The 26,142-nt window shown below is 57.3% G+C and overlaps 1 non-coding gene and 1 pseudogene across 2 annotated transcripts in view; one reads left to right on the top strand and one right to left on the bottom strand.

The window, feature by feature from the left end:
- Nucleotides 1–18,329, top strand: part of LOC108590018 (unconventional myosin-XV) — a 75,879-nt gene extending 57,550 nt beyond the window's left edge. The window contains exons 25-27 of the transcript XR_013522627.1: nucleotides 97–15,323; nucleotides 17,369–17,451; nucleotides 18,084–18,329. This is a non-coding gene — a transcript (unconventional myosin-XV). The remainder of the gene's footprint in view (nucleotides 1–96; nucleotides 15,324–17,368; nucleotides 17,452–18,083) is intronic.
- On the bottom strand, nucleotides 11,873–25,641 carry LOC144577862 (unconventional myosin-XV pseudogene; annotated as a pseudogene). Its single transcript, XR_013522628.1, has 2 exons — nucleotides 14,006–25,641; nucleotides 11,873–13,221 (listed from the first exon to the last, which is right to left on the bottom strand). The product of XR_013522628.1 is annotated as an unconventional myosin-XV pseudogene (transcript).
- Nucleotides 25,642–26,142: the final 501 nt, after the last annotated feature.

Raw genomic sequence — 26,142 nt, 5'->3', positions numbered from 1 at the left:
TCACCTCCAGGACAAACACCCCGGGGATATCTTTTGTGGCCTTGCCCTTGGCCGGTCCAGGCTGAGGTGACCCCTCTGCCCCCATTTCTCACCCAGGGCACCAGCACCAAGTACAGTCTGCAGCGGGTGGGTCTGACCCACACCATGGAGCATGAGGAGGTCCTCCAGATCGTGAAGAAGTAATGGCACCTGCCAGGTCTCTTGCCCACCTGTCTCATCTCCCTGGGGGCTTCGGTCCTACTGGGACACACAAACACTCAAACAAAAATACAAATACACACATTTCTCTGACACTTGGGGTGGAGGCCCTTCCAGGAAGAAACCCCCTTGGGTCTTCCACTCAAGGCTCTCCAGGATTGGAAGCAGAGGTTAGTGGCTTCAAAGGCCCAGCTGACATTCTCCACAGCCTAAGGTGTCCTAAAGTGCCTCCCTCTTTTTGACCCTCCCAGGGCAGCCCCTGCCCAGCACAAAACCCCCAGACCCTGGCTCTACACACCTGGGCCAGGGACTTTTGAGTTTAGAATCTGTTTTCTAAGTCCCCAGTTCTCCTGGCTCTCCTTTCTGAAATAAAGGATTGAAAACCATTCCTGTCCAGACTGAGAACACTTTGTAACCTTGCTGAACAGTAGCCAGGTTGAGTCAGGTGGGCACAGGTCAAGCATTGAGAATAGCAGTGGGCCTGGGAGTTGGAGAGGGTGGAGCCTGGATCCCCAGGGCAGCCCCAGGCCATGGGTGGCAAGGAGAATGCAGGGTTCCTCAGTCAGGCACGGGCAGGCTCTGCCCAGGGAGTTGGTCATGGGTGTCAGGCCCAGACTGACCCCTCAAGACAGGCCTGGCTGCCAAGGTGGGCAGCATCCCAGGAGGCCTTTGCGACCATCTGGGTGGCAGGGAGGCTCCCCCGTGAGAACAAGGTGGCTGACCATTTCCTGTTGCCTCAGAAACCACGAGCAGAGGGGCTGGCAGGGGCTCATTGAGTACCTATAATGTGCCAGGGACAGTGCCAGCCCTTCACGGTATTCTACTGTTTCTTGGAAGCTGGTACAGGTTGCACAGTTTTTGAATGCAGAGCCTAGATGTAAGACCTGTGAGCAGCAGCGAAGGCTTCCTGGAGGATGTGTGCCTTTTCAGAGGGATGCAGCAGGTTCTGTGAGGCTGTCAGGAAAGGTAGAGAGCTCCAGGGGGCCTCGGGCCCAGCTGGAGTATGGAGCAGGCCCAGGCCCAGGTCCTGGGCTGTTTGCAGCTCTGCTGTCAGCTGCTCAGTCCTTTCCAGAGACAAAACAGGAATAATAAACATTATTAAATATACATGTGGCTGGGGCCCCAGGCGGTTGGCCTGGTGGGCTGGGCCTCCCTTCCCCATAACACCGAGCCACTCTGCTGGGCCAATTGTGCTCCTGGGCCAGCAAGAGGACCCCCATGAGGCAGCATGCAGGCTAGGAGCAGGCCACGGGACCCAAATAAGGGGTCCCTAGCCTAGAGTCCTTGGGGTTGGCCACTAGCTACCCTCCCATCCCAGACTGCAGGGGCAGCAGCAGAGCTGGGGCCTTGCCCCTAACTCACCTTGAGGCCCTTTGCTGCCTCACTTTGTTCATCTGTGAGGGGTGTGATGCCCATGCAGCCCCCTCCAGGTGATGGTGGGATACCAAGACAGGCAAGGGCTTTTTTGCCCCCCTCCCAACAGACCTGATGCTTGGCCATGAGGCCCTAAGTGAGGGTTTCTACCTGGGTGGTGGCCATTCCCACTTCCACTTTACAGGCAAGGGCTCTGGCCCTGGGTGAGGTGGGGAAGGGCTTGAGCTCACACAGTGTCAGGCTGAGTCTGGGCCTTGGGTTAGATCCAGGCCTATTCTGTCCCCCTGGCTGGCTGACAAAATGGGGAAAATGAGGCCAGAGGCTGGGGGGTCTTCAGGCAGTGAGGGCTTGGGTGAGTGGCTCCTGCCACTGGGCTGCATGTTCCTGGGCTAGGTCTGTTGTGCATGGGGGTCAGGCAGGCACTACAGCTCTGTTGTGTCCTGGGCTTTCTGGATCTGTGGGCAGGATGGCTGTATGGTCTACATTTGCATGTGAGAGAGTGAGCGAGAGATCATGCAGCCGTGTATGCCCAGGTCAGTGTGAAGCAGTTCATGGTGCCCTTAGGGCTGGGGAAGCTCCCTAAAACCCCCTCAAAGGTCCCAGACCCCCCCAACCTGGGCGAGCTCCAGGCTTGGGCCTCACCCTGTCAGCCACCTTGTTCTCATCACTCATGCTCCCTGGTAATCACAGGCAAGGGTATGCACCCTTACCCAGGCCATGCCCAGGCAGCAGAGCTGCACTCAGCTCCCAGCTGGCATCCCTGCAGCCTCCCAGGGGTCATCTGCTCACAGCTTTAGAAGACTGAGGTACAAAGGAGCCAAAGAAATGCATATTACTCTGTCCCATGCTTGTGCATTCTCTCATTCTCCATCTTTCTTCCTCTCCAGCTTAGATTCCACAGTTTTTTGTTTCAGATCCCTCCTTTGGCAAGAAAGCCAAGTCAAGAGCCTCTCACTCTGTCCTTCTCGTAGACGGCTGACCCCACCTCCAGCCTCCATCTTGCCAGACCTGGGTCCGAGCAGCCTTTTTGACGCTCCACTGCACTGTCCCAATAGCCATCCAAACGCTCCATGTCCCAGACCAAACATGGCATTCCCACCCCACCTGGCCTCACCTCAGAGACACTCCGTGCACCCTCCAGCTGCACCAACCCAACCCCAAGTTCACCTGGCTCCCTCCTCATCCCAGCCCCATCTAGCCCCTCATCAGGGCCAGCATGTTTCACCTCATCCTGAATGTGTCCACTGGACTCCATCACAGCATGGTCCCAGTCACGCCACTGTCCCCACTCCACTCTTTTCACATGGCGGCCTGAGCTGCCTTTTCTCCTGCTTCCTAAGAAGCCATGTGAGCCAGTGGTTGAGACCATCGACACTCTGGAGCCAGACTGCCCAGGCTCAACTCCACCTACAAGCTCTATGGGCCCAGGTCGTCCTCTGCAAAGTGGGAAGAATAATCACACCCACTTCAGGAGGTTGTAGTGAGTTGAGTTCTGTGTGGCCTGGCAGTTCTGTACACAGGCCTTGCCGTCACAGGTCCCATTGCTTCCTCACTGTGGGCTCTCGGCTGAGGGATCTAACCTGAGATCAAGCCCTTCATCTCTAAAATGTGAAGAACAGTTGCTGTCCTACCTATGTGAGAATCTAGTGTGATACTTCAGAAAAGCATTTGGCACCCAGCCTGACACACAGTAAACATCTGGAAATGTGGAACAGTGACCAAAGTCCCATCCCTCCCATGGCTGATTGGGCCAGTCCCTGCCTGCCACCCTGGCCGCCTCTCATTTCACATGCCCTCAATCACTCCGCTCTAGCCACAGACTGTCCCTGAAGCCCCTCTTACTACCTGGCCTTTGCACATGCTGTTCCACTTGCCAGGAATACTGTTCCCTCTTCCATGTGATCAGCTCCCTCTTATCCTTATCTTGGTTCAGGGTTACCTTGTCAGGAGAATCTTCCTGGACTTCCAATGCAGTGTTTGCCCGTCTGGGGTCATGCCCTGACCTTCACAGCTCTTCTTATTGGTGTGACTCTTTGTTTAAAGCCTTCATCCAGGATAGGCATGGTGGTTCATACCTGTAATCTCAACACTGGTAGGCTGAGGCAGGAGTAGTGCTTGGGGGCAAGGAGTTCAAGACCAGCCTGGGCAACTTAGTGGCATCCTGTCTCTACAAAAACTGAAAGCAGTAGCCAGGTGTGGTGGCACACACCTGTGGTCTCAGCTGCTCGGGCAGCTGAGGTGGGAGGATTGCTTGAGCCTGAGAGCTCAAGGCTGCAGTGAGCTGTGATTATGTTACTGCACTCCAGCCTAAGCGATGGAACAAGACCCTGTCTCAAAAAACAAAAACAGAAAACAAAGCCTGTGTCCCCTACAATGCAGGGAACTTCATGAGAGCAGAGATCAGGTTGGCTTTCACTCCACTCTGCCAACCCTGAGTGCCCTGCATAGTGCTTGGCACATAACACATGCACAACTAATGCACAGCTAATATTTAAAGAATCAATAAATGAGAGACTAGTAGCCTGACACCCGCTCTGTGCCTGCACAGAGGTCAGGGACCCTGAGAGGGAGGCAGGACCTGGAAACTACCAGAGAAGGGGCAACCTCAGCTGACTTCCTGCCCGAGGCCCCAGAGACCAGGAGGGCTCAGGTGGGCAGGACTTGCTGCCAGCAGTCACCCAGACCACCTCACTCAGAGCAGACAGGCAGAGGCCTGTAGCAACGATGTTGGCAGTCATAACAGCTGCTTACCCAGGCCAGCCACTGTGCCCGGCTCTCCACCATTTCATGTAATGCCCAGGTCAGCCTTGGTAGGGATGGTATCTACATTCACAGATGAGGAGACTAATGCTGAGGCTGCATGACTTGCTATGGGTCAGATCCAAGTGAGGAATGAGACCTGACCCAGAGCTCTGAGCTGCGGACCTCCTCATCCCCTGGGCTAGAGCTGGGCTTACCTCTCCAAATGGCAGGTCTTCATCTGGACAATGGGGTTTTGCAGGGGAAAGATGCCTGCCTGCGGGTTTGAGGCATGACTTGGGCAAGCCCCTAGACAATGGTGGCCTCTCAGCCTTTCTTTTTTTTTTTTTATATTTTTTGAGGAGAAAGAGAATAATATTTATTGGGCATACCACACACAAGTTAGATTTTTTTTATTATAAATAGCACCAGTCACTCTGACCCTGATTTATTTCTTTATTTTTTTATTGCATTTTAGGTTTTGGGGTACATGTGCAGAACATGGAAGACATTTGCATATGTACACACATGGCAGTGTGTTTTGCTGCCTTCCTCCCCTTCACCCACATTTGGCATTCCTCTCAGCCTTTCTTCTGGACAGACAAGGCTCCCTGCTTGGGGCAGACAGAAAGTATGGCTCTGGGAGGTGCTCCTGGTTCTGAAGAGCCAGCCCTGCCCCACTTTTCCCCAGCAAGTCTTCTGACCTCTCTCTGCCTCACTTTCAACAAATGTTACGTGCTGTGGGGGTGGAGTTGGATCTGTGACATCTCAGGCCCTGACATTCTTCCTGAGAGCCTGTCTAAAGTGGTGTTTTCACTCACTGTCTCCAATTTTTTTTTCCATTTTCACATTTACAGTGTTGTGGGGGGTGGGGACAGGGTCTCGCTCTGTCTCTCAGGCTGGAGTACAGTGTCGCAATCTCGCCTCCGGGCAACCTCCACCTCCCAGGTTCAAGTGATTCTCCTGCCTCAGCCACCACACTGTGCACGGCTTTAGCTGGGATTACAGGTGTGCACCACCACACCCAGCTGATTTTTGTATTTTTTAGTAGAGATGGAGTTTCGCCATGTTGGACAGGCTGGTCTTGAGTTCCTAGCTTCAAGTGATCCACCTGCCTCGGCCTCCCAAAGTGCTTGGACTACAGGTGAGAACCTCCATGCCCAGCCCACATTTATACTTTTAAATGTGACATTTTTGTTTGTTTTTTGACTCAGAAATGCACTCATATGGATCAAAAATCAAACTAATGTAGAAAGATTTACAGGGAGATAACCATTCTCATTAATTTTTTGTGTAGCTTTTGCTGTAATTTTTTTTGAGACAGAGTCTCACTCTGTCACTTGAGCTGGAGTGCAGTGGCATAATCTCAGCTCACTACAACCTCTGCCTCCTGGGTTCAAGCAATTCTTATGGCTCAGCCTTCTGAGTAGCTGGAACTACAGACACACACCATCATGCCTGGCTAAATTTTGTATTTTAGTAGAGACGGGGTTTCACTGTGTTTCCCAGGCTGGTTTCAAACTCCTGAGCTCTGGCAATTTGCCCACCTCAGCCTCCCAAAGTGCTAGGATTACGGGCTTGAGCCTCCATACCCAGCACTGTATTTCTTTTATTTGTTTGTTTTGACACAGGGTTTTTCTCTGTGTCAGAGACTGGAGTGCAGTGGTGTGATTACGGCTCACTGCAGCCTCAAATCCTGGCTCAAGCGATTCTTCCACTTCAGCCTCTTGAGTATCTGGGCCTACAAACACTTGCCAACACTCCCCACTAATATTTTTGTTTGTTTGTTTTTTAGGGACACGGTCTCATTATATTGCCTAAGCTGGTTTCAAACTACTGGGCTCCTCCCATTTCAGCCTCCCAAAGTGCTGGAATTACAGGCATGAGCCCCTGCTCCCTGCTGCAATATTTCTAATATGGAAATAAAAATAAATACAAGCTGAGCATGGTGGTACACACCTGTAATTCCAGCACTTTGGGAGGATAAGGTGGGTGCATCACTTGACACCAGGAGTTCAAGACCAGCCTGGCCAACAAGGCATAACCCCATCTCTACTAAAAATACAAAAATTAGCCAGGCATGGTGGTGCATGCGTGTAATTCCAGCTACTCAGGAAGCTGAGACAGGAGAATTGCTTGAACCCAGGAGGTGGATGTTGCAGTGAGCTGAGATTGTATCACTGCTCTCTAGCCTGATTGGCAGAGTGAGACTGTCTTAAAAAAAAAAAAAAGCAAATACAAGAACACAAACATATTCTTACCACACACATACACACACACACACACACACACACACACACACTTCCTACAGAAAGGCCTCAGTAAACACTGTAGACAGTAGCCTGCTTCCTGCACCAGCATGTCCTGGAGATTGCTCCCTACCAGGACACAGAGACCATCCACATTCCTTGTTATAGCTGTGCCATGCTCTATCCTGGAATGCACCATGGTGTACTGTGGCAACGAGCAGCTCCATTTGTGTGTCATTCCCCATAAGGACATGTAGGAGGGATTCCCAGGGGTGGATTACGTGCTTTCTTCCTTCCCTTTTTTCCTTCTTTCCTTTAAAAAAAACTGTATTTAATCTGCACTCCATACAATTAACCCACCAAAGTGTACAATGCTGTGGTTTTAGTGTGTTCACAAGTGGGCCCGCCTTGTGACCAATATAGTCCTTTCTTTTCTTTCTTTCTTTTTTTTTTTTTTTAGATGGAGTTTTTTTGCTCTGTCTCCAAGGCTGGAGTACAACAGCTCCATCTTGGCTCACTGCAACCTCTGCCTCCTGAGTTCAAGCAATTCTCCTGTCTGAGCCTTCTGAGTAGCTAGGATTACAGACATGCACCACTATGCCCAGTTAATTTTTGTAATTTTAGTAGAGATGGGGTTTCACTATGTTGGTCAGCCTGGTCTCGAACTCTTGACCTCATGTGATCCACCCACCTGAGCCTCTCAAAGTGCTGGGATTACAGGCATGAGCCACCATGCCAGGGCCTGGTCTTGTTTTTCTTGAGCCCTCTTCCATCAGGCGTCACTTCCCTTGTCCCCACCACTGTACTGGGACCACCCTTGTCACAGTCACCCCTGGAGCTCTAGGGAGCTGAATTCAGTCGTCAGCTCTCCATTCTTGACTAACCTGAGCCACGTGCCCATCTGTCACAGCAACCCCACCCTCCTGTGCAGCACCCCCAGACCCCATTCCCTTCTGTCTCTCCAACCTCCCCCTCTGGCTGGCTTCCTGTTCACTCACTGCCTCCTTGGCTCCTAAGCACTGCATCCCTGTGGCTTATTCCGTGGCCTCTCTTCCCTCTACATGCATTCCCTCCCTGGTGGCATCCTCCAGAGCTGTGGCTTCAATGCCATCTAGATGCCGATGACTGATACTACTAGTCCTGATGGCTGTGATGGCCCCTTGGCAGTGCCAGTGCCTAAAGCTGACTCCTGGGCCCTACCTCCTCAACTTGCTCTACCTGCAGCCTTCCTCATCCTGGCCGATGACCTGACGGCCTCTCCATTCTCCCTGTTCAGTAAGGAAACCTGGGAGCCATTCTGCACCCTCCCCCACCTTCATCATCAAATCCTGTCAGCCCTACCTGCCACATGTCCCCAGCATCCTACCACTTCTCCACACCTTCACTGCTGGCAGCCTTACTGCAGGAGGACTTCAATGGAAACTCCCACACTGGCCTCCCTGCCTTCCCCCTCACTCCTGCAGCTGCTCCTCCCACAACAGTAGAGGCTCCTATCAAGACTGAGGTATTTTGCTAGGCCCAGTAGCTCACCCTTGATAATCCCAGCACTTTGGGAGGTCAAGGCAGGTGAATCACCTAAGGTCAGGGGTTTGAGATCAGCCTGGCCGACATGGCAAAACCTCATCTCTACTAAAAATACAAAATTAGCTGGGCATGGTGGTGTGCACTGATAATCCCAGTTTCTCAGCAAGCTGAGGAAAGAGAATTGCTTAAACCTGGGAGTCAAAGGCCAGGAGCAGTGGCTCAGTGAGGCTGAGGCGGGTGGATCACCTGAGGTCAGGAGTTTGAGACCAGCCTGACCAACATGGTGAAACCATGTCTCTACTGAAAACACAAAAATTAGCTGGGCATGGTGGTGTACACTTGTAGTCCCAGCTACTTGGGAGATTGAGACAGGAGATTCTCTTGAACCTGGGAAGCAGAGGTTGCAGTGAGCTAAGATCACACCACTGCACTCCAGCCTGGGTGACATAGCAAGACTTCATCTCAAATAAACAAAACAGACTGAGGTCTAATTCCATCCCTTCTCTGCCAAAACCCTCCTCCCATGGCTCCTGCCTCATTGGCAGTTGAAGCTGACCCCTCATTGTGGCCCACAGGGCCTGTACGTGTGCCCCAAACTCTGACCTCACCACCCAGTGCACTCTCATTGCCCTCCAGCCACCTGGCCTGGCTGTTCCTCCACCTGCTTGAGACTGTGCACTACCCACAGGTTCTCTTCATGGCCCCTTGGCCACTAGCCCTTCCGTGATGTCCTATTTAATGTCACACCCCCACTTCTTGCTGTCCCTTCCACAGCACTTATACCCCGTTATCTATGTTACTGATTGTCCATGCTGATTGGCTCTCCCTCTGCCCACATATGGTAACTCTATGAGGACAGGGTTTTTCTCCGTTTTGTTCACAGCTGTGTCCCCGGCACTTAGACGGTGCCTGGTATGCAGTACACTTCCCACAGAGGCTTTTGAATGAATGAGTGAGTAAATGCTGGCTACAGGACCCTTAGGGAAAAGGGCCAGGCTGACTGAGGAATCCAGGTTGGGGTGGGGGTAGGCAAACACTGCAGAGGCCTTGGTGCCTGTTGGAGGCCCAGCTGGGCTCTGGTTTGTCCAGTGGCTTGGTCAGGGCCCTCCCCCTCCAGGCAGAAGCAGGATCTGGGGCCCGATGGACTATGCCACTGGCTCCGTCCAGTGTCCTAAACCACTCCAAGCCCAGTGATGACCCAGGAGCTCAGTTGGCAGGAGTGCCTAGTAAGGAAGGTAGTTCTAGACCCGGCCAGGCCTGGGTTCTACCTTCTCAAGCCAGGTGACCTCAAGCAAGTCCCTTCTTTTTTCTGAGTCTGAGTTTCCTCATTGGAGACTGGAGATACTAATAGTTCATATCTCACAGACCTGCTGTGAGAGTCTCATGAGACCACTGCACCACATACCTTGCTGGGGCCTCCCTCTGGAAACTGACTCCAAGAGGAGCTGGGGCAGGTGTTGATATCTCTGGGCTTAGAAAGAATGTCTCGGGTGGGTGCAGTGGCTCACACCTGTAACCTCAGCACATTGGGAGGCCAAGGTCAGTGAATCACCTGAGGTCAGGAGTTCGAGACCAGCCAGGCCAACATGGCAAAACCTGTCTCTATTAAAATCACAAAAACTACCCTGGGGTGGTGGCACTGGTCGGTCATCTCAGCTAAGCTACTTGGGAGACTGAGGCACAAGACTTGCCTGAACCCAAGACATGGAGGTTGCAGTGAGCCGAGATTGCACCACTGCCCTCCAGCCTGGGCAACAGAGTGAGACTCTGCCGAAGGGAAAGGAGGAGAGGGGAGGGGAGAGGGAAAGAAAGAGAATCTCCCCTGTCCTTCCTTTTTCCTCAAGAGGGCAAGAGCCACTGCCCAGAAGCAGAACGGAGAGTGGGCAGCCCCTCAAACTCCTGCACTGCAGGAGGCCCACTTCCTGCACGCATCCCCGAACTTGCCCCAAAAGCGCTCCATCCAATTTATCTGGTTTCCATAAAGCCCCACTCCCCATTGCTGTGAGACTGCCTACAGCAGGCACCACCAGTCCCTGGTGCAACTCCTCTGAGTGGCTGGGCACCGACAGTCTCTGGGTGAGTCTTGGGGAGGAGGAACAGGAAGAAGAGGAAAAGTAAAGAGCCAGAGAAAGTGAGCAGGGGGAAGAGACAGAGGGAAAGGGGAGATCTCACCTGCTGCCCAGTCCCCTATCCACTCCTGCCACTTGTCTGGGAAGGCCTCCCATGTCCGTTTCACAGCTGAGCACACTGAGGCTCTGAGGCCACTGATCTGAGGGTGTGGAGCTGGCAAGTGGCAGAACCAGGGCCAGAACCTTGCTGCTCTGGGGTCTCTAATGCTAAACCTTAAACAACCAAAGAATTCACTCTGGGACCAAAAGACTGAACTGGAGTTCAGTGAGTAGTGAGCCTGATGTCATTTGAGGTCCATCTTGAGAACAGGGAGGAGGAAGAGGAGGAGGAGAGATGGTTCTGGGGCTTCATGTCTCAGAGCTGCCACTCCGCACCCCCGACGGCCTGCCGTTTCTCCCACCCCCTACCTCTTTTAGTGCAGGTTCTCAAAAGTGAATTAGACTGGCCACCAACCAGACTTCAGACATGCAGCCTTAGGTCAGGCCACATGAAGCAATCAGCTCTGCCCAGAGAAGGCAGAAACCACATGGCCACAGCCTACTCAGCCAGGGCAGAAAGTAAGGGGAGAGGACAGGGATAGGTAGGGACCCCAGGCAGGTGCCAGCAGGAGGTATCTCCAGTTACCCAGTAGTTCCATCAGGTCTTGCTCCTTTTTGCTGAAGGAGACGGGGTATAGCTTATCACTCCCATTCTTCAGAGGGAACTGAGCACCAAAGAGGACAAAGGGCTTTCCTGGGCCCACACAGCCAGTTAGTGACAGAGCCTTGAGTCAGAGCCAGGCCTGACTCACCCTCCATTTCTGCCCCTCTACACCCGCTCCCCGCACACAAAAGTGGAGTTTCACTGAAACACCCCGACACCCCCACACACACCCCCACACAGAAGTGGAGTTCCACTGAAACAGCCTTCCTTGCTGTGCCTTCTGAGCTGGCAGCCCGGTTCCCCTGCTCATGTATTATTCAGCTCCTGAGACCCAGGCAGCTCACTACGCTGACCAAAGCCCAGCACCTGCTCTGCCCATTCACCTCCTCCCTTGCCCAGGACCTAGTGGGTCCAAGGTTCTCCAAGATGACTTGGTGGGCTTTGACCATCCCACCCTATGCCCCACTTGTGGCCCAGTTGCAGGCGTGCTGGTGATTTAGGACAGGTGGCATCCCATCTCTGTGGCTCAATGTCTTCGTCTGTGAAGCCGAAGTGACCCAAAGGCTCTCTTCAGGGGCTTGAGCCAGCTGTGGTCCAGGGAGGACCTGACCAGGACCAGCACTGATGTTCCCATGACGACTCCAAGGCCAGAATGTCCCACCCAGCTCAGGCCTCACAGGCAGGCTTCCCCATCCCGGTAAACAACACCCACACACTTTCCGCCACTGCCCTAGGGTGAAACCCAAGGTGGCTCTAGAGGAGATGAATTATGGATCCACCCTCCTGAAGTCCGGCCCGGCCCTCCCCATGCCACCCGGGGCGAGTCCAGGCCTAAGGAGGCCGGGTGTCCAGCCACAGGCAGGAGACAGAGCAGGTTCCCAGGTCTCCAAGTCCCTGAGCCGGCGACACTGGCCCCAGGCCCAGCAGGGAGCAGGCAGCCACCATGGTGGAGGAAGATGAGAAGAAAGCCAAGAAAGGGAAGAAGGCGCCAGAGCCAGAGAAACACACACGGAGCCTGAAGGGGACGTCGCGGCTGTTCATGGGCATCCGCAATCACACACCCAAGATCTCCAAGAAGGACAAGTTCCGCAGAGTCTCGGCCTTTTTCGGGGCCTCCACACCGGCCCCAAGAAGAGCAAGCGCAAGAAGGCCCGCACCGTGCTCTAGTCCACGTCGAAACTCATGATGCAGATGCACATGGGCAAGAAGAAGCGGGCAACGAAGGGCAAGAAGCCGTCCTTCATGGTGATCCGCTTCCCCGGCCGCCAGTGGCTACCGCCGCCTGCAGCCGTGCGCCCGGTCACTCAGCAAGGCGTCTACCGCCATCAACTGGCTCACAAAGAAGTTCCTCATCAAGCAGGCCGAGGAGTTGGGCAGCGAGCAGGCCTCGATGGATACCTGGCTGCAGAGCTCGGGCTCCCGCGTGGGCTCCCGCAAGCTGCCCTTCCCGTCGGGTGCTGAGATCCTGAGGCCCAGGGGCCGGCTCCGGAGGTTCCCCGCAGCTGCAGCGTCTAGGATTCGGCGAGCCCCTGGGATTCCTGCCCTTCAAGGACGAGGCTCCTTTCCATCACTCAGGCTCCCGCAAGTGGCTGTATGGGCTCCAGGGCTTCCAGGACCTGGGTGAGTATTATGACTGCCTCCGCGCCTGCTACGACCTGCAGTCGCTCCACCGCTATGAGGAGCAGGAGCCCTACGTGGTGGGCCTCGGCCCCTACAGCCCGGCCTGGCCACCCTACGGTGACCACTACTGTGGGTACCCGCCTGAGGACCCCTACGACTACTACCACCCGGACTATTACAGTGGCCCCTTTGATCTGGGGCACACCTATGGCTACAGCTATGACTACGATGATTTCGAACCCCCGTATGCGCCCCCATCGGGGTACTAGTCTCCTTACAGCTACCACGATGGTATGAGGGCGAGGCGCACCCACAGGGCTACTACCTGGATCCCTACGCGCCCTGCCCGCCCTATGACCTCCCGTACCACACTCGCTACGACGTATCCTACTTTAATCCCTATGGGACCCCCTACACCGTCCCCTAGGCAGAAGGTGTCTATGGCGGTGGGGACGAGGCCATCTACCCCCCTCAGGTGCCCTATTGTTACCCGGAGGAGTCGGCCTCGACCCTTCTGTACCCCTGGGTACCACCGCCCATCCCGTCGCCCCACAACCTGTATGCCCAACCCATGGATGACATTGCCGAGCTGGAGGAGCCCGAGGACGCGGGCGGGGAGCTTCAGGGCACCTCCTTCCGCCTGCGCAGCGCCGCCTTCTTTGAGCAGCAAGGCATGGACGAGCCCGCCAGGTCCAAGCTGTCCCTCTTCCGCAAGTTCCGCCTCTTCCCGCGGCCCCAGTTGAAGCTGTTTGGGAAGGAGAAGCCGGAGGTGCCCCTGCCACTCTCTCTAGACATTCCGCTGCCCGCGGGAGATGCAGACCAAGAGGAAGATAAGGAAGAGCTGCCCCCAGTGCCCGCCGTGCCCTATGGCCACCCTTTCTGGGGCTTCCTCACGCCACGCCAGCGCAACCGCCAGCGTGCAAAGCTGTCGGTCTTCAGCGTCCTCAGCGTCCACCGAGGCCTGGGCTTCGGCCCAGAGTTTGACCGCCCCGCGCCTAGGCCGCCACCTCGCTGGCGCGGTTCCTCAAGAAGACGCAGTCGGAGAAGAAGCCCATCCCGCGGCTCAGGGGCAGCCGGAAGGCCCAGGCCGGCGACCCCGCGGTCAGGGAGGCGGCCTACAGACGCTTCGGCTGCAAGCTGGCTGTCATGGACCCGGAGCGGCCCAGCACACGTATTGTGCTGATGAGAGCCCAGCCGCGCGCTCCCAGCGGCAACGACACGCGCCGCCCGCCGGTCACCGCGCCCGCGCCCGCGCCCTCGTCCAGGACCCTCTCCCACTGGAGCTCCCACTCCCGGGCCCCCGCCCGCGCCGCCCCTCTCCCCGGTGCTCTCCCGCCTGCCCCGGCCGGCCTCGTCCTAAGGCTCCCTCCGCAGCCACCTGCTGCCCTGGGCCGCCCCAGCGCTTGTGCCCCCTCCGCCGCAGGCCAGCTGGTGGGCGTTCCTGGAGCCCCCTGCCCTGAGCCCGGAAGTACCCCCTCCCCGACCTACTGGCCTTCCCCGGGCCCCAGTGCTCCTTCTGAGGCTCCTACCGGCAAGGGGCGGCCTTCGGCTTCCGGGTGGCCTCCACAGGGGCGTCGCGGGGGCGGGCCTGGTCCCTGTTGGCCTCGCCCCAGCCCTCGCTGAGGAGCCTGCCCGGCCCCGGCTACCGCTCGCCCTTGGCACCTCCGTTGCCTCAGCTGTCCATGCACGCGGGTCCCTACCAGCTGCCCTTCCCGCCCCCGGCCCGCCGCCCCCACTCGCTGCGGGAGCCCCCAGCCCCACGCCGAGCCTCCGGGCGCCTGGGCCCACCCGGCTCGCTCAGGTCGCCCTCACCGCCCCTGGTGCTAGGCCACAGCCAGCGGCGCCGCTCCCTCAACCTGCCCTTGGGCCTCCCGCACACATGGGGGCGCCTCAGCGAGCCGCCCACTGGAGCTGTGAAGCTGCGACTGCGCCGGCCCTTCCACCAACCGCCGGGGGCCGGGGCCTGGCAGGCGCCCCTGGAGCACCGGGAGAGCCGGGGAGAATCCAAGAACTCAGAGACGCCCTGGACCGTGCCCCCGCTGGCCCCCAGCTGGGACGTGGACATGCCTACCACCCAACGCCCACCATCCCCCTTGCCCGGAGGTGCAGGCATCCGCGAGGCTTTTCCAGATCACTCCCTGTGCTGGAAAACCCCTTTCTCCAGCATGTGAGCCCTGTGCCGTCCCCCACTCTCCAGCCGATGGACTCAGCTGCTGATATGACCAGGGTCTTCCTGGACAGACACCATGACCCAGGGCCTGGACAGCTCACCAAATCTGCTGGCCCAAGCCCTGAGAAGCCTGAAGAAGAGACCACCCTGGGGGACCCCCAGCTGCCAGCAGAGACCAAGCCTCCAACCCCAACACCTCCCAAGGAAGTCAGACCTTCCAAGGAAGTCCTCCCAAAGCAAGACACTAAGGCCCAGCCTCTCATACCCACTGGCTGAATGTGACCAGACCAGGGCCACATGGCCATCATGGCACCGCTGTGGGACACAGCCCCAAGCCCCAGGCTTCTTGGTGCCCATCAGGGCCCCTGAGCCTTTGCCCAAGGGGGGTGAGCACTGCCAGGCAGGCCCTGGGCATTTTGCTGTGGTCATGCCTCGTGTGCAGAAGCTGAGCTCTTTCCAGCGAGTTGGGCCTGCAACCCTGAAGCCTCAAGTGCAGCCAGCCCGGGACCCCAAGCTGAGAGCCTGGAGTCTTTGCTGGTCCTGCCTCTGGCTGCGGGCAGAGGCCCTTGGACCCTGGCCACACCTACCTTCAGTCCTGCCACCTGGGCCCTGGAGCCACCTGCCTGTCCCTCAGCAGGTCCTGGGAGGAGGTCAGCCCCCAAAGCTGGCAGAACAAGGTATGGGGGCACAGATTACAGGGAGGGTTTGTGGGTTCTGGCCTAGGAAACAGGGAAAGGGAAACAGCCTGAGGAGCCCTGTGCAGCAACCTTGGAGAGCTGCTGCCTGCAGGGGCCTCAGTCTCTGGGTCTAGAAGTTGGGGAGAACAGCCTGGGCCTCCCAAACCTCTGGAGGATTGAACACCGGGATGCCCAGCACAGGCAGGCACAGGACAGAGACATGGGAAACTGCTTCCAAGTCACTCTGGGGAAGGATCTTTGTTTATCTGTAGGCCCTGGGCAGCCCTCCCCGATCCAATCTGGGTGACAAGTCTGGCCCCTAACTTCCCCTCAGAGATTTTGGCCAAGCCAGATGTGAAACTACAGGATGCCCATCCTGTCCCACTGCACACCCAGGTCTGTGCTGTTCCTCCTGCCTCCCACTAACCCTCCCCCAAATTAGAACCTCCTCTTTCCTCAGGGTTTTTGCTGCCCTTTGAAGTCTCTTGGGCTGCAGGATTCTGGAATTGGTTAGTGTGAGGGGCTCAGGGTCCAACCTTTCAGTCTCCTTATTGCCAAAGAGAAAACTGAGCCAGGAGTCCTTCTGGAACCCCATGTCAGGTGCAGGGCAGGCAGCCCCTTCTGAGGGGTGCACACGCCTGGCTGCCACACTCAAGGCGGAACTCGAGCCTGACGCTGGGTGGCCCTTGGCAGAAGTGCATGGCCACCAGGATGCACGGGGGTGGGCGGGGCAAGCAGGGGCAGCGAGTGCTTCTCAGCCTCTGCAGATGGTGCCTGGTGGAAGGGGCAGCCAGCAGGACTCAACAATGGCAACTGGGGCAGCCTGGCTGCTGGGGGGCCCAGGCCCCGGTGGCAGGTACCCCACACCATGTGGGCTGCAGCATTGCGGGAGCTGGGCGCAGGGCGTCTAGGGGTGAGGGGCAAGGATACCTGAGCCCTCCTCACCCTGGAATACGTGAGTGGCTGAATTATTCAGGGTCTACGGCTGCTGGCGAGCACGTGGGCAGATGGGTGGGCCAGAGGCCAGGGCCGAAAGGGTGATTGATACTTGCTGTGCCCTACTTAGCAGCCCAGCGATAGGCATGCAGGGCTCCCTCCTGGTGTCCTCTTTCCTCGCCTGCTCAGGGGGCAGCTGGGATTGGAAAGGCTGAGGGTGCACACGTATGTGCTTGCAATCATGTGGATCCTGCGCAGGGCTGCGTGCCCGAGTGTGTGTGAGTGTGAACCCACAGCCAAATGATGAAAGCAACTGTATGAGATCTGAGCAGATGTGGCATCCCGGGGGGTCAGGGTTGTTTGCTCACCCTCTGCCAATGTGCCCAGATGTGTGTTCACAGAGGAGACCTTGCAGCCCAAAGGTGGCATCAGGACTTCCATTCTCCAGACCTCCAGGGTAGGGGGGACCCAGCTGTCCACCCAGATGTATGTGCCAAGTGGACAGGTAGAGCATGTGCCTGCACACTGTGTGTCCCTGGACGGGCCTTATGGACCTGCATGCATGCCCGCAGGCCAACAAGAACACCTGTGTGTCTGGGAGTTGTATGAGCTAGAAATGCCATTGAGCATGGGTCCATATGCAGGCGTCCACACATTTTCCCCGGCATGAGCATGGGGGTGTGGTGCTGAGACAGTCTCCATCTCTGCCCTCCTGGAGGCCCCATGCACCAGGAGACAAGCATCCATCGAGTTGTCACACAAGCCAACACGTGGGGTCTGCTGGTGCTGGGAGAGCTGCGGTTGGGAGGGAGCTGGCAGGTGTACCCACGTACCTGCACATGCCTTTGCTCACCCTCCGGGGCAGGACCCTTGGGAGCTCATGGGAGCACCTGCTTGGGCACTGAGGGCATGCATGCGTCTCATATATGAGGGTCGCATGCAGGTTCCAGGGGCCACAGCATTCTGTAGCAAGGACACACCTGCAGGACTCACGTGACCTTGGGGTTTCCTCCCAAACAATGGTGGTGGGCCCCAGGTATGACCGAGCTGGTGCCAACTGGGGTGGGGGCTGCCCCACAACCTGCAGACACAGCCTCTCTCTCTCACAGATATACTCCATCCGCAACCTGCCATCCATGCGGTTCCACAAGCAGCACAGGGAGGATGGTGTGGAGGACACGACACAGCTGGAGTGAGTGGGCAGGGCCGGCACGGTCAGCAAGAGGTCACCATGGGGTTCCCACCCTCCCAGCCAGAGCAGCTCCTCCTACACCTGCCTCTCACCTCCCAGGACATTTTCAGAGCCTCAGTCGTGAAGTGTCACAAAGACTAAACATGGTGTGCTTTGTGAGTTAGATGGACTTTGGTTCAAATCCCAGCCCCACCACTTACCAGCTGGTGGACCTTGGGGAAATCACTTTGCTTCTCTGCATCTCAGTTTCTCATCCATAAGATGGGAGTGGGGTGGTTGCTGTGAGGAGGCTGGCACATTGGAGGTGCTCAAAACATGAGGGTGTATAGGTCAGCATCATTATCCAATCACTGTGACTATGTGTGTCCCACAGCCCCCCACTGGAGTATCATACCTGTTGATTATGATACCCGTTAGACAGATGAAGAAATGATTATCACACCTGTCAGACAGTTGAAGAAACAGGCACAGAGCGGTGAAGTAATTTGCCCAAGGTCTCCTGGCTGGTTGGTGTCAGAAATAGGACTTGAACTCAGGCCTATCTGATCATGGCACTGCACTGAGGCGGGGAGGGAGACCCATACCAGGACCAGCCCCGGGGGCACTGACCGTTTCTCTCTGTGCCCTTCCAGAGACCTCCAGGAAACCACCGTGCTGTCCAACCTCAAGATTAGATTTGAACAGAACCTCATCTACATAGGGCCTGGGGCTCCCCTGCCCTGGGCCTGGGTCAGGAAGGCAGCTGCCTCCTGGGGCCGGGTGGGATGCACAGATTTCTTTTTGGACCCTAGCCCCTGGGGCCTCTGGTTTGAACTCTTGAGTTTTGTCAATTCAGCATAGAATGTCAGAGCCTGGAACTAAAATCTGAAGTCTTAAAACACAGTCTTAGAATGGTGGATGCCAGAGGCAGAAAGCTGGAGACGGAATCCAGAAATATGTGACACTTCCACCACCTGGGACCTGACAGATAGAACTTCCAGAGTCCTAGAATCCATAGACCTGGATCCCAGAGTGGGGACAGCCAGAGGGGTGGAAGGGAGCCTCTGACCTGAGAATGACAGGACAGAGGCCCACAGCCACAGTGTGGAAGACAGGGACACTCAGAAGGGCTCTGGCCACAGAAAGATCCCCTCATCCCCCCAACTGCCCACTCCAGGTAGTGGAGTTTTGACCTCAACAGGAAGCAAAAATTCCTGGAGCCTGGACCCAACTATGAACAAATGGAGTAGGATCATGGCTGTGGGGTTTTGCTCACCCCAGACTCCTCCCAGCTCAGCCTGGTGCAGTGCCTGAGATTCCACTGTTAGAGCAGATAGCCCAGCAAGCTGGAAAAGGGCTCTAGGTGGGAATCCCAAGTCCAGGTAGCCAGATATCTGTCTGGATGGAAACAGGGAGCCAGGCTTCCAGTGTAGGGAAGGGAGGGACACAGAGGGCTGTGAGGAGCCATAGTGCTGAGGCCACCGTCTTCCCAGCAGGCATACATCGGGAGCATCCTAGTGTCGGTGAACCCATACCAAATGTTGAGAACCTATGGGCTGCAGCAGGTGCAGCAGTGCAATGGGTGGGCCCTGGGAAAGAATCCCCTGTGAGTGTCTGGGGGAGACCTGCCCTGGGGTCTCTTGGGCCCCTCTTTCCCCTGCTCTGGGAGCCTGAACCTTGGCTGCATCTCAGCCATGAGTCAGGGATAATGGGGAAAGGCAGCCCACTTACTCAACCTGACAGTCTCTCCCCAGGCAGGGCCACAGCCACGGATTGGAGGCCACTGTGGTTCAGACCAGGATGGGGTGTGAGCATTCCCCCAACAGGGTGAGGGGTGGGCAAGATTGGCTATTTGGCTGGATACGGATGCTCCCCGCCCAATCCCTGGGAGGTTTGGGAGCTTAGAGGCAGAGGCTGGCTCTAATAACCTGTCTCCCAGGCACCTCTCTGCAATTGCAAATCTCACCTTTGCCAAAATGCTCGATGCCAATCAGAACCATTGCATAATCATCAGGTGAGCAGGCTGTCTTTCCATGGGGGATAAATGCGGGACTTCAGGTAACAGGCCTGAATCTGGCCAGAACTGCTGTGGGACCTCAGAAGATTGCTTGGCACCTCTGGGTTGGCCCACCACACACATCCTCTTGCTTCATGGTGGGGGTTGGGGTGTCCCAGAAGAAGCAGTGAAAGGGCTTGTTTCTCCCATCTGGGAGCAGCGAGTCTCCCTTGCAGGCTCCTGAAGGGGTATTGAGGTTATGTTCTTGGCTGCCTGTGCTGTGCTGGGCAAATGCTGCCCCTTCTGAGCCACAACTTCTTTATCTGCAACCAGGAGTGCACAGAGAGGCCATTTCAGAGGTGTGGAGTATTGCACCTACCTCTTCACAACCATCTGGTGGCCCCTGATGCCCCCTCGGGCCTTAAAGCTTAAAATTCACTGGACAGGATCATAGCTGAGATCCCTGTTTAAGGACCCAGGGTTTCAATCCCAATTTCTCCACCTCGGAGCTGTGTGACTTTGGGCAAATTTCTTGACCTCTCCATGCCTCCGTTTCCCCATTTGTAAAATAGGGGCAACTGCAGTATCTCAAGCTCATAGGGCTGCCATGGGAGTGAAGTGAGTGCCCTGCACGGTGTCCAGCATGCAGTGGCTGTGAGCTGGTTATTATCCCATCACCGTCATTGTGGTCATGATGACAGGCAGGTTCTCCAACTCTAGGTGTACCATAGAGGGGCAGCAGCCCAGCCCGACCACCTCCCTGCCTTTCTCATGGCCTCGCCTCCATGCTGGGTCTTCAGGCCCCAGAGGGCAGGAATGAAGACTATGACAAACAGGAGGAGAAGCAGCAGGTGAGGGTTCCAGCCTTCCTTTAACTCTGGGAAGGAAGCAAAGGGTTAAATGGCACCAACTCGACCAGAGGCCATGTGGGGTGAGCATGGTGGGAAATGGGTCTGGGGTAGAGTGGAAAGGGGTGGGAGAGGCTGCTACTGCTAGTGTCTTGAAGTGAGGTGGTTCAAATCTTGTTCTCATTGCTCATCCCAGACAAGTAACTTTATTTCTCTGAGCCTCAGTTATCTCATCTGAAAGATGGGGCTGATTCCCACTTCAGAATTAGGGGTATCAAATGCCTAACAGAAGCAGCAGCAGCTGGCATCCAGCACAGAGCCTGGTCAGCAGGGGCTCTAGAAATGGCACTGAAGGGCTACATCTGGGGATGAAGAACTGAATACCTCTGAGCTGTGCCAGAAAGCTCAGGGCTTAGGGTGGCTAGACCAGGACAAGATTTGGTACCAGGAGTGGGGTGTCCATCCCAGCTTCACACCTACCCTCTGACTGGGTCTGAAAGATGACCGGGTCACTCCACTTGCTTCAGGTCCCCTGGTAGGAGGAGCCAGGCATGGGCCCTGCTCACACCTGCAGCTCATAGCTTGAGTCTTTGCAGAACTCCAAGGGGAGGAGGGAGACACTTCTTGAGTCCACTGAGATCAGCCTTCTCCTTGGACTCTGCCAGTACAAGGAAAGGATGCACCAGGTCAGGGTGCAACCAGGCCAGCCCCTGCCTCCAGCTGAGCCACCTCTTTCCCAGCCTCCATCAGAGGGGCTGTGCATCTTTTCTCTTCCCACAAGAATCAGGCTTATGCCTGAGTAGCCGGACTCAGGCTTGGGCAGCACAGACTCACCAGCACTGCCTGGCCCTTGCCTGTGATAGGATGTTCTGTTTGATTTCTCTTTGATTCCAGTTCACCCATTGACGGTCCTGGCAGTGAACTCTCCCTGCAGGACTGGGCATATCTCAGGAGTGGCAATGGTCTGGCAGTATCCCAGGCAATGCATACTTTTGGAATCCTTCAACAGTTGAAGACATTCTCAACTGATGCTTGGAATAAGTCTCAATACATCAATTGAGAATGTCTTCAACTGTTGAAAATTCCAAGAGTTGACATACTGACATTCCCAACAGTGGGCATTTCTAGAAGTCTTTACAGACATCTTAGCAATAGATACCTCTGGAAATCTTCCACTGGGAACTTTCTAAAGTATGGTACTCACGGACATCTTCAGCTGGGACCATTCTAAAGGATGGGCAATTCTAGAACTCTTCATCTGTGATGGTTCTATCATTATTACTATTTTTATTTTTTAGAGCAGGGTCCCACTTGTGACTGTGCTAAATAGTGGGCTGGAAGGACACCTCTCAAAGCCTTCATGTTTGAAACAATGGGCCCCCTAACACTGGAATTTTTTTCTGTTTTTGAGATCGAGTCTTGCTCTGTTGCCCAGGCTAGAGTGCAGTGGCACAATCCCAGCTCACTGCAACATCTGCCTCCCGGATTGAAGCAATTCTCCTGCCTAAGCCTCCAGAGTAGCTGGGATTACAGGTTCATGTCACCATGCCCAGCTACTTTTTGTACTTCTAGTAGAAACAGTTTCACCATGTTGTCCAGGCTGGTCTCAAATGCGTGACCTCACGAAATCCACCCGCCTTGGCCTCCCAAAGTGCTGGGATTACAGGTGTGAGTCACCGCACCAGGCTGGACCTTCTTAATCACTGATACTTCTGGAACTCTCCAACTATGGCCATTCTAAGCAAGTGGGAAGCTTCCAGATGGCCGCGTTCCTGAAATGTCTTCTATTTTGACTACACTAGACCTGGGGTAAAGCCTGGGGAGGGGACAGTCTCTTTGGAATGCTGACAGTGGAGGGGACAGGCATGGATAGGACAGATTATTCAGAGGTCTCCTACCTTGGGGAGAAGTGAGGAGAGGGAGGGTGGCCCGCTGTAAGGGAGCGCTCGCACCCTTGTTCTCTGTTCTTGGCCATGGATGACGATGCTCACACATCTCTCCCACACAGATGCCCTTGCACTCCCTTCTCTCCCCTCCCCTTCACCCACTTAGCTGCACTGATCCCCACATTCCTCACCACAGCCCAGGGGTCTCTGCAGTTCCTGTACTGCAGCTCATACTGAAGCTTGCCCTTCAGCATGAAGTCAGGGCCTTCATACTCCGAGTGCCAGGAGATATTATACTGTCCTGAGAAGGTCACGGTCACATTGAAAGGGGGAGCCGGCTTGACTGGGTGGAAAAACCCACCCAGTGAGGTTTTGCTGCAGGTGAAAAGGATTTGCTGATGGGCAGAAGTCCTACCTGCCCCACCCCCGCCCCCATGCCTGACTCATCATTGATGAGATGGAGACAGACAACCCTGAGCGACTTTGGGCAAAGTACTCCTGACTCTGGGCTTCCGTGTATTCTTCTGGAACCTGAGAGATTTAGACTTGATCAGGATTGCAAGCTCAGCTTGTGCACACGAGGCATGAACACAGCAAAATGCCCAGGGCCTGCCTGGCGGTGCTCACCCCCCTTGGGCAAAGGCTCTGGGGCACTGATGGGCACCAAGGGGCCTGGGGCTTGGGGCAGTGTCCCACAGTGGTGCCATGATGGCCATGTGGCCCTGGTCTGGCCACACTCAGCCAGTGGATATGAGAGGCTGGGCCTTAGTGTCTTGCTTTGGGAGGACTTCCTTGGGAGGTGTTGGGGTTGGAGGCTTGGTCTCTGCTGGCAGCTGGGGTTCCCCAGGGTGGTCTCTTCTTCAGGCTTCTCAGGGCTTGGGCCAGCAGATTTGGTGAGCTGTCCAGGCCCTGGGTCATGGTGTCTGTCCAGGAAGACCCTGGTCATATCAGCAGCTGAGTCCATCGGCTGGAGAGTGGGGGACGGCACAGGGCTCACATGCTGGAGAAAGGGGTTTTCCAGCACAGGGAGTGATCTGGAAAAGCCTCGCGGATGCCTGCACCTCCAGGCAAGGGGGATGGTGGGCGTTGGGGGCCAGCGGGGGCACGGTCCAGGGCGTCTCTGAGTTCTTGGATTCTCCTGGGCTCTCCCGTTGCTCCAGGAGCGCCTGCCAGGCCCCGGCCCCCGGCGGTTGGTGGAAGGGCCGGCGCAGTCGCAGCTTCACAGCTCCAGTGGGCGGCTCGCTGAGGCGCCCCCATGTGTGCGGGAGGCCCGAGGGCAGGTTGAGGGAGCGGCGCCGCTGGCTGTGGCCTAGCACCAGGGGCGGTGAGGGCGACCTGAGCGAGCCGGGTGGGCCCAGGCGCCTGGAGGCTCGGCGTGGGGCTGGGGGCTCCCGCAGCGAGTGGGGGCGGCGGGCCGGGGGCGGGAAGGGCAGCTGGTAGGGACCCACGTGCATGGACAGCTGAGAAGACGGAGGTGCAAAGGGCAAGCGGTAGCCGGGGCCGGGCAGGCTCCTCAGCGAGGGCTGGGGCGAGGCCAGCGGGGACCAGGCCCGCCCCCGCGACGCCCCTGTGGAGGCCACTCGGAAGCCGAAGGCCGCCCCTTGCCGGTAGGAGCCTCAGAAGGAGCACCAGTAGGTCGGGGAGGGGGTACTTCCGGGCTCACGGCAGGGGGTTCCAGGAACGCCCACCAGCTGGCCTGCGGCGGAGGGGGCACAAGCGCTGGGGCGGCCCAGGGCGGCAGGTGGCTGCGGAGGGAGCCTTAGGACGAGGCCGGCCGGGGCAGGCGGGAGAGCACCGGGGAGAGGGGCGGCGCGGGCGGGGGCCCGGGAGTGGGAGCTCCAGTGGGAGAGGGTCCTGGACGAGGGCGCGGGCGCGGTGACCGGCGGGCGGTGCGTGTCGTTGCCGCTGGGAGCGCGCGGCTGGGCTCTCATCAGCACAATAAGTGTGCTGGGCCGCTCCGGGTCCATGACAGCCAGCTTGCAGCTGAAGCGTCTGTAGGCCGCCTCCCTGACCGCGGGGTCGCCGGCCTGGGCCTTCCGGCTGCCCCTGAGCCGCGGGATGGGCTTCTTCTCCTACCTCGTCTTCTTGAGGAACCGCGCCAGCGAGGTGGCTGCCGAGGCGCGGGGCGGTCAAACTCTGGGCCGAAGCCCAGGCCTCGCTGGACGCTGAGGACGCTGAAGACCGACAGCTTTGCACGCTGGCGGTTGCGCTGGCGTGGCGTGAGGAAGCCCCAGAAAGGGTGGCCATAGGGCACGGCGGGCACTGGGGGCAGCTCTTCCTCATCCTCCTCTTGGTCTGCCTCTCCCGCGGGCAGCGGAATGTCTAGAGAGAGTGGCAGGGGCACCTCCGGCTTCTCCTTCCCAAACAGCTTCAACTGGGGCTGCGGGAAGAGGCGGAACTTGCGGATGAGAAACAGCTTGGACCTGACGGGCTCGTCCGTGCCTTGCTGCTCGAAGAAGGCGGCGCTGCGCAGGCGGAAGGAGGTGCCCTGAAGCTCCCCGCCCGCGTCCTCGGGCTCCTCCAGCTCGGCAATGTCATCCATGGGTTGGGCATACAGGTTGTGGGGCGACGGGATGGGCGGTGGTACCCAGGGGTACAGAAGGGTCGAGGCCGACTCCTCCGGGTAATAGGGCACCTCAGGGGGGTAGATGGCCTCGTCCCCACCGCCATAGACACCTTCTGCATAGGGGATGGTGTAGGGGACCCCGTAGGGATTAAAGTAGGATACGTCGTAGCGAGTGTGGTACGGGAGGTCATAGGGCGGGCAGGGCGTGTAGGGATCCAGGTAGTAGCCGTGTGGGTGCGCCTCGCCCTCATACCATCGTGGTAGCTGTAAGGAGACTAGTACCCCGATGGGGGCGCATACAGGGGTTCGTAATCGTGGTAGTCGTAGCTTTAGCCATAGGTGTGCCCCAGATCAAAGGGGCCACTGTAATAGTCCGGGTGGTAGTAGTCGTAGGGGTCCTCAGGCGGGTACCCACAGTAGTGGTCACCGTAGGGTGGCCAGGCCAGGCTGTAGGGGCCGAGGCCCACCACGTAGGGCTCCTGCTCCTCGTAGCGGTGGAGAGACTGCAGGTCGTAGCAGGCGCGGAGGCAGTCATAATACTCACCCAGGTCCTGGAAGCCCTCGAGCCCCTACAGCCACTTGCGGGAGCCTGAGTGATGGAAGGGAGCCTCGTCTTTGAAAGGCCGGAAGCCCAGGGGCTCACCAACGCCTAGACGCTGCGGCTGTGGGGGAACCTCCGGAGCCGGCCCCAGGCCGCAGGATCTCGGCACCCGACGGGAAGGGCAGCTTGCGGGAGCCCACGCGGGAGCCCGAGCTCTGCAGCCAGGTATCCATCGAGGCCTGCTCGCTGCCCAACTCCTCGGCCTGCTGGATGAGGAACTTCTTTGTGAGCCAGTTGATGGCGGTGGACGCCTTGCTGAGTGACCGGGCGCACGGCTGCAGGCGGCGGTAGCCACTGGCGGCCGGGGAAGCGGATCACCATGAAGGACGGCTTCTTGCCCTTCGTTGCCCGCTCCTTCTTGCCCATGTGCATCTGCGTCATGAGTTTCGACGTGGACTTGAGCACGGTGCGGGCCTTCTTGCGCTTGCTCTTCTTGGGGCCGGTGTGGAGACCCCGAAAAAGGCCGAGACTCTGCGGAACTTGTCCTTCTTGGAGATCTTGGGTGTGTGATTGCGGATGCCCATGAACAGCCGTGACGTCCCCTTCAGGCTCCGTGTGTGTTTCTTCGGCTCTGGCGCCTTCTTCCCTTTCTTGGCTTTCTTCTCATCTTCCTCCACCATGGTGGCTGCCTGCTCCCTGCTGGGCCTGGGGCCAGTGTCACCGGCTCAGGGATTTGGAGACCCGGGGACCTGCTCTGTCTCCTGCCTGTGGCTGGACACCCGGCCTCCTTAGGCCTGGACTCGCCCCGGGTGGCGTGGGGGGGACCGGGCCAGGACTCCGGGAGGGTGGATCCATAATTCATCTCCTCTAGAGCC

This window comes from Callithrix jacchus, chromosome 9, assembly GCF_049354715.1.
Source record: "Callithrix jacchus isolate 240 chromosome 9, calJac240_pri, whole genome shotgun sequence".
Lineage (NCBI taxonomy): Eukaryota > Metazoa > Chordata > Mammalia > Primates > Cebidae > Callithrix > Callithrix jacchus.
This window is presented reverse-complemented; position numbering and strand designations above follow the sequence as displayed.